The sequence below is a fragment of the Lutra lutra genome, chromosome 6, assembly GCF_902655055.1.
Source record: "Lutra lutra chromosome 6, mLutLut1.2, whole genome shotgun sequence".
In the NCBI taxonomy this organism is placed as follows: domain Eukaryota; kingdom Metazoa; phylum Chordata; class Mammalia; order Carnivora; family Mustelidae; genus Lutra; species Lutra lutra.
The window spans coordinates 37,935,118-37,943,153 of record NC_062283.1 but is presented as its reverse complement, the minus strand read 5'-3'; the positions used below and the strand labels follow the sequence as shown (position 1 = coordinate 37,943,153).

General features: G+C 38.4%; 1 non-coding gene across 1 annotated transcript; it reads left to right on the top strand.

The window, feature by feature from the left end:
- The first annotated feature begins 5,192 nt into the window (after positions 1–5,192).
- Positions 5,193–5,340, top strand: LOC125103343 (U4 spliceosomal RNA). Its single transcript, XR_007128359.1, has one exon. It is a non-coding gene; the product is annotated as a U4 spliceosomal RNA (small nuclear RNA).
- The last annotated feature ends 2,696 nt before the right edge of the window (positions 5,341–8,036 follow it).

The following is an 8,036-nucleotide window of genomic DNA, read 5'->3' as shown; positions in this document are numbered from 1 at the left end:
TCCCATCTTTTATGCCAAAACTGTCCCCTCTTACAAATTTTTTTCTGTGTATTCTCCTGTCTAAATCCAAATTATAATCATAGATCAAATCCTCTGTGAATGCCTCTGCTTCTATGCATGGCTTTACTTACAAGCACATGTACTAGTACATAACTAGACATTGGGGAAATCTTATTTATCTTGCCTATCTTTATTCATTGTATTTTATTAGTTCTAACATCAGTCTTGATTGTGCCTTCAAATTGATTTGTGGGAGCCAAGCCAAGAATGGCAAAGAGCTCTTCAGTTCTGGATCTTTGGAAGCTGCTAGTCTAGACCAAGAGCACTGCAGGAGTACACCAAGAAGGCAGTGAAGATACAGGCCGTGAAATCTCTCCTCCTTTGAACCACCATGACTCATGCTCCTGAGGGAGAAAGTCAAAGGATTTTCTGGCATTTCTCTCCATCCCTCATATGTCAGCACTCCATGTAAGCACAACATTTCTAAAGTCAGCTTGAGACTTAGGGGACAAAAGTGACCCACACTGAAAATGCCACTGTGTTCATCACAGCCTGTCATCCAAATTAGCATTTGGAAAGTAGTCAGACCCAGCACCCAGTCATTGAATCCTGTGAACGTGGATCTCATCCAGAAATACCTGGTAACGGAAAGGAGAAGGAACATGGCCACTCTGACACTAGTAGTGTGTCCATGCTAGGTAAGGAGGCATCCCACCACTGCCAGAAAATGCTGCAAGGGCCTCCTATGGAAGTAATTTAGGTACTTTGATCTACCACTATAATACTAAAGCTGATTTTTCCTTTGCTAGAAATAAGTACTTATTAAGCAGCCCATTAGGAAAAATACAGAGTTTCCTTTCTTCTTACTTACCCCTTAAAGCAAAAATGCTATTTTTGGTGAATAGAAAAAAAAGATTGAAAATTCATAAAAATAATCGTTGTTCTTAAGCTTTTTTTTTTCTGCCTTCCCCCAAAACTAGTCTTTTTTTTTTTTAAAGATTTTATTTATTTATTTGACAGAGAGAAATCACAAGTAAGCAGAGAGGCAGGCAGAGAGAGAGGAGGAAGCAGGCTCCCTGCTGAGCAGAAAGCCCGATGTGGGGCTCGAACCCAGGACCTGGGATCATGACCCGAGCTGAAGGCAGCGGCTTAACCCACTGAGCCACCCAGACGCCCCGTCTTTTTTTTTTTTTAATGGCCAGTGAGAATACATAAATGTAACTGGATTAAAAATTTGTTTTTAATATGTGAAGAGAATACATGTAGTATGAAAATATTCCTGCAAAAAGAAAAGAAATTTCCTTAAAAGCATGATTAAAACAAAATCAAGGAGAGAAAATTAGAGGAAAGACATATAGATAGCCTATACTGACTCTGATTAAAGTTCAAATCAAAATCATATCAGAATAGACTGATATGTCTGGCTGATAGATTTCTTTTTCTTATTATTAGGTACATAGTAGCAGGCAGTGAAACACATTTGGGAGCCTTGGGAATTAGCTATATTTCTTAAGTATCTCTGTTCATATAAAACACAGTTCTATAGTGCCATGTATTTGTCTTGGGGTGTGTGTGTGCGTGTGTGTATGTGTATACCTGTAAATATATATATAATTTGAAAATAATTGAAGTGGAATTGAAATTCTAATGTATTTAATGTGACCAAAATTAAAGAAAAATCGGTGTTGAAGGTGGGCAACTAGGCTGTTGGCATCCTCTCATTAGCAACACTGGGGTATTTCTGTGGTGGAGTTGGTAAACTGTCCTGCCACCCAGTGTAACTTAAACTGTGAGCTACATGAATGCCTTGTTCCTCAGAACTATAGATCTGGACTTGAGGTAGCAGATGAGAGGTAGCTGTGGTCATTGTCAGGCATACTCACTCACAGACTTAAGTATACACACAAACCAGTTGTGTTTGTGGGTAGTATGGGGGGAGAATATAAACTCAAATCATAAGTAGTCATGATAGCACTTCTCTTCCTAGTACTAAGAATGCTTTGTGCAAACTTGAAGGTTAAGTAAATAAGAAGGTATAATGTTCATCCTTTTAAAATATCAGAATCACTAAAGTTTGCATCCCCTACTGGGCCTGCATATTTCTATTTGTCTTAAAAATAGTACACTGTGGATGTCGCAATAGTCTGTGTTAGGATAATGGTTGAAGAGCTTTTTAATGAAGCAGTTACACCCAAATGACAATTCTGGCCATCTAGAATTCAAATCAAAATTGACATAATCTTGTTAAATAAAACTTATTAAATAACTGTATATTCTGGCCTATGCCTACAAAATGATGTCACATCAGTTTTAAAGATCCAAATGTCCTATCATGATGGCACAATGTCATCCTCCTCACAGGGTTCAATGGCTAATTGTTAGAGTCTCCAAAAGGAGGCTGGGCATGAAACGACAGTTAGTCTGTCAGCTGCAGCTTCTATGTTCAGTGTCTTCCATCTTGTTCTTTAGCTCCAGCTTCCACTTGTCCATTATCACACTGGCTATGAATCTCCACAGAGATCCACAGACATTGTTGACTGTGCCCATTGTGAGAACACAAACACCAAAGTCACATCTCTCAAAGTTTCTAAAGCTGCCATGTCCCTGGGTTGTCAGGTTCTGTGAAGAGAATAATGTACTCTCCCACTGTCTCTTTCCCATCAGCTCAGACTCAGCTTATATAGCTCAAAAACAGTTTCTCTCTGATGCCATTCTTTTCCCTCTAAAGAAAAGGTTTTTCTTCTCAGAGCCACAAACTTACTTCAGTCTTCCATGCTAGCTATGGGCTTTCCCTTACTTATGCCCAAATAAAACAACACAACCCCCTCTACACCAATGTTTTTTTAATTACAATCTTTTACTTAAAGCATTGGAAGCAAAAGAGATTTCCAGTCTCTAGTTCTTGTGCATAGAAAAAAAACTAAAAGTTTTGAAATTATAATTTGTGGGTTTGTTTTGTTTTTGTTTTTTTTTTTTTTCATTTTCTACCCCCTCACGTCACACCCAAGCAAGATTCTTGGTTTAATTAAAGCTACTTACAAGGCATTGTAAGTAGCTCACCTCAGCAGGCTCTGATAAGAGATGGTCTTAAGTGAAGATCTAAATGTTGTAATGACCGCGGATTCTCGAATGATGCATCCTTGCAAAGCCCTGCTCTAGAAATCATGGCCCTTTGCTCTTATGTATGTGAAGCATCATACCAAATGCTTCAGAAAATGCAAAGATACTTGTCCTCCATGGCTTATAACCTGGAACAAAAGGAGTCAATCTATCTATCTGTGTGTAAAATTTATTTCTAAGACAGTCTGTGAGTAGCCATGATTATCTAAATGAAGAAGAGCATGTCTTTGGTTTAAGTGTTTACAAATTCTTAGAATAGTCAAGCTTTGACTTAGGTGTTGAAAGAGGAATGGTACATTGACAGGCAGCGGTGAAGGAGAAGGGCATTGTAGGTAGCTCTGAAGTAAACACCTGGACAAAGGCATGGAGGCAGTGAGGTGTGGAAGGATGCTGAAGAAAGAATATTGTGGAAATTGAAGGTGAGTAACTGAAATAATCAAATTATTGAGACACTTGGGCAGCTGGCTAAATGCTTGAACTTAATTCTCATTTAAGTGAATGGATATTGAATCTTTGGAGCAGAGGAAAAGCATGATCAGATTTGGGTTTTAAAGTAAATATAAAATCTGTCAGCCTAAAAAGTAAGAAATAATCTTAAAGTAGAGAAAATGGGAGAGGAGAAATGTTTAGCAGTTTATTGCGATGTTAAAAGCAAGTGATACATGCCAAAGACACACAGCCTTTTAGGATTGCCAAAAGATACCCAGTAATAATAACACTGATAGGAAATGTGTACTTGTCCCTGCTTAGCTCAAGATCAGATGACACTTTTTAAATTTTTATTATTATTATTATTATTATTATTTTGCTTCTCGGGAAGAAGCAAGATGAATATTGTATAGAATTACCTAAGGTTAAATGAACCCCATCCAGAAACAAACTGCCTTGCTTTAAGGATTCTGTTTTCCCTAGATGGTCTCATTGTTTATATAATAGTAACAATCATGAATTGTGCTTGTAGGATTCAGTATGGATTTGTCTTTACATACTACTCTATTAAACCATATTGCAGCAGTCTTGAAATATTTTCAAAATTGTTGCCTTTGTAATCTAGGAGTATGCCTGTTGGCCAGGAACTGTGAGACTAGCTGAAAAAATTGCAAATGAAATGCACAATATTACTCATAGGAGCAGTTAGGCTAGTCATGCTGTAATCAAGTTATCAATCTTATATTGAGTTGCTTGCTATCCCTGATGGCTTCATTATACAGCTAAATCAGAAAGAGGATACTGCCAGTAAAATAAATAATTCTTTCCACCGAAACCTAAAGCTGGAAGTGAAGATGCAGGAAGGTAGAAGTAGCCGATTTATTCATAGAGAAAGTTTCACCTTCTTACTGAATTACCAGGGCTGTGCATAACTTTGGAAAGTTTAATTCTAAAATCTCTTCACTGCAATAGATCTCTTTGCTGGTTATAATCCATAACTGTTGCCTATGATTTATTCAAGCAATGCACACTAGGCATTCGTATAGCTCAAGAGGCTGAAAGAATTAAATGTAGTTTCTTGATATTTTGCTGTTAATCCACAGGGTTTTATTGCTATTCTTACAGCTTTTTCATAGGAAATAAGTACTTTCTCCATACAGCTACAATGCTGTGTTGCTATAGTACTGTGTGGGGCACAGCCTTTCTCTAATTAAAAAATGAAAAAACAAAACAACAACAAAAAAAACCCCTCATTTATACCAGAGGTCAGCAAACTACAACTCATGGACCAAATTTGGCCTGCCGCCTGTTTATGAAAGGCCTACAAGCTAAGAATGGTATTTACATTTTTTTAAATGGCTAAAAAAAATCAAAAGAAGAACAGTACTTCATGACATGCAAAAATAATACGAAATTCAAATTTCAGTATCCATAAAGTATTATTGGAACATAATCATCCCCATTTATTTGGCAGAGTCAAGTAGTTGGAATGGAGAGCCTCTGACCCACAAAGGCAAAAAAATATTTACTATCTGTCCTCTTAGAGAAAAAGTTAGCCAACTCTGGTTTATAGTATTCCTAGAACAAGAAATCATGTAAGAAATAAAGAGTCACTTTGTTTTTGTTTTTGAAGTGAAGGAGGTAGCTTTGCGCAGCGGCAGTATCGTAGCCAATGAGGTTTATCTGAGGCATGATTATTGCTAATTGAAGTGAAGGAGGTTTGTTTGTTTGTTTGTTTGTTTATTATCTATATAGCTATCTAGTAAAAGAGCAAAAGTTTCCTTTACAAGGTTTCGGTTTGTGTAACTGTAATGCCAGAATTCTCACTCAGGTACCTAACAGTTGGTGATTTTGAACCACGTGGGAAAATATGGGTGAGCCAGTAAAATAATACATGAAAGGACCTAGTGTAGGCCTGAACTCTGTGCAAAGTTTGAGAAAACATAGTGAGTTACAGAACATGTGCCTGTTTGCATTTCTTTCTGGCAGACATGTAAAACTGAACTATGTATAGTGAGTCGGGCAATGGCTAAATGGATTTTAGCTAAAGATTTAGCTAAAGAACTACCTTAGAAAATAACAGGAACAGGAACAGTTCTTTGAGTGAGCGGGGAGAAGAAAAGGCCACCTTAACAACACCAAGTCAAAGAGAAGAATGCGATACGTACTTGAAAACATGAGAGGGCATGGCTAACACTGGGGCTTAACAACTGCGTTCACCAGCTCTGAGGACTTCACTGTCCTTCTCCAATGCAGCTGGCACGGCCATTGAATCTGTGCGGCGTCAGTCCGCTAACCCGGTAGCTTAAACCCATTCCAACACACACATAGCTCCTGGTGCCAGTGCCCCCCATGCAGAACAGAAGAGAAATCAACAATCTTTTGAGGTGTCTGTTTTTATTCTCAATTCCCCACAGATCAAGCAAACGGAACCAGTCTAAATGGTTTCAGACTTCCGTGGCAGCCTGTGGCATTTAGTGGCATCACAGTATCAATCAAATGAGCAGATCAAACCGTTGCTGCCACGGAAAGAGACTCAGAGCTCAGAGGGAGCCCTCTATGAAGCAAGCCTTGCTTGGGCTGAGGATGTACTGATTTGAGCATGTTTGAATATACATCACTACATTTCATCTGCTCCTTTTAAAGCAAAGGACCAGCTCTGTGCATCAGGACTCCAGCCCCCAGATGTCTGAACAATGCCTTGGTGCAATGCAGCTGGCATTACTGAATCAGAACATGCCACTTTCAGGGACAACTGTTGCTTCGGGGCCAGCATGATATTGCTTTATTGGCATAGCTGTTGGCTGTTTCACTACCTTAGCTTTATGGCTTTATCTGGTTTTGATTTGATTGCCCTAATTTATTCCTCAGTTCATTGAATTTGAGCAGCTGCTCCAAGATTCACCCAACTTTTTCTTGCTGTCATCCATCCTTGCATACAGCTTCTTATTTCTAAGTATTGAGAAAAGGAGAAGTATTTTCCTTTTGCTAAAACAAGTAAATTGTTCCTGACTAACTGGGTGGGTTTAATCTGATAGATTTGATTCTCACATCTGTACTTTCTCTGAGATGATTCCACAATTATTCTGAGGTCTTGGTGCAGTTTTGCTGCAGTTTCCAGTAATTGAACAACCAACATACTGTAATTTAGCAATTTGGCTTTAGCTGTTAACTTTTCTTCAAACGTTACCCTCAAAATCTTCATTTCTCACCCCTTTGTTTAATATGGCCTTCACTTAAAGTCTGAATTTCATTGTGTGAACCAGGAATATTTTTAGCAATGTTAGAAAATTTACAACCATCCCCTAAAATGTAGTGAAGATGAGAAAGAAAGCAATAATGAAATATGAAATAAATGCTAGAGATTGGCAATCAATGAAAAGCAATGAGAACATCAGTATCTTTTTTTTTTTTAAGATTTTTTATTTATTTATTTGACAGAGATCACAAGTAGGCAGAGAGGCAGTCAGAGAGAGAGAGGGAAGCAGGCTCTCTGCTGAGCAGAGAGCCCGATGCGGGGCTCGATCCCAGGACCCTGGGACCATGACCTGAGCCGAAGGCAGAGGCTTTAACCCACTGAGCCACCCAGGCGCCCCAGAATATCAGTATCTTAACTGTATCTAACAGTTTGTAACACTTGGCAAAAGCAAGTCGGAAGTCCAATGAATAGAGTCTATTAGGAGCATTATATGAAATGTAAAAATACAGTGTTAGAAGGTGTATCAATTTTATTTCAGAGACATTATCCATATAGAGTAGAGGTTTTTTTAAAAAAAAAAAAAAACACTCCCCCTCCTTCTGTGGCATTGTAAACGCTAAAATGACACTTAGGGGCGCTTGGATGGCTTAGTTGGTTAAGCGGCCGCCTTTGGCTCAGGTCATCATCCCAGGCTTCCAGGATTGAGCTCCCTGCTTAGAGGATGGCCTGCTTCTCCCTCTCCCTCTGCCTGCCGCTCTGCCTACTTGGGCTCTGTCTCTGTCAAATAAATAAGTAAATTCTTTAAAATAAATAATAAAATCACACTTAATCTAGACTCCTCCATTTTAGCAAAATGTATATTACTGTGTTGATGGCTAAGACTTCAAATCACTTCTTTTTGGGAAGAGGAAATACAAGATAATTCAAATAGAGTCATTACAAAATCACTTCAACTAATCATTTGAAAGTGTGAATGGAAAGTGTGAATGTAAAAGCAATTATAATGCATGTTAAGCAGGTCTTTAACTTGTTAGAAGCAAGGACACACAGGATTTGGACACACACGTTTGATTTAGGACAAGTCACTTAAATTTCCCAAATCTTAGTTTTCTTGCTTTTAAAAGGGGGGGTGGAAATACTCGCCTCCACTGTGCTTGAAGAAATGAGATAAATGTATTCAGGGTACTTAAAATCACTTTATAAATTGGGGAGCATCTACATGAAAATGAGTTTGGTTCCATAGACTGTCTGATGCCAATACGAGTGATACTGATGATAATTGTTTCTG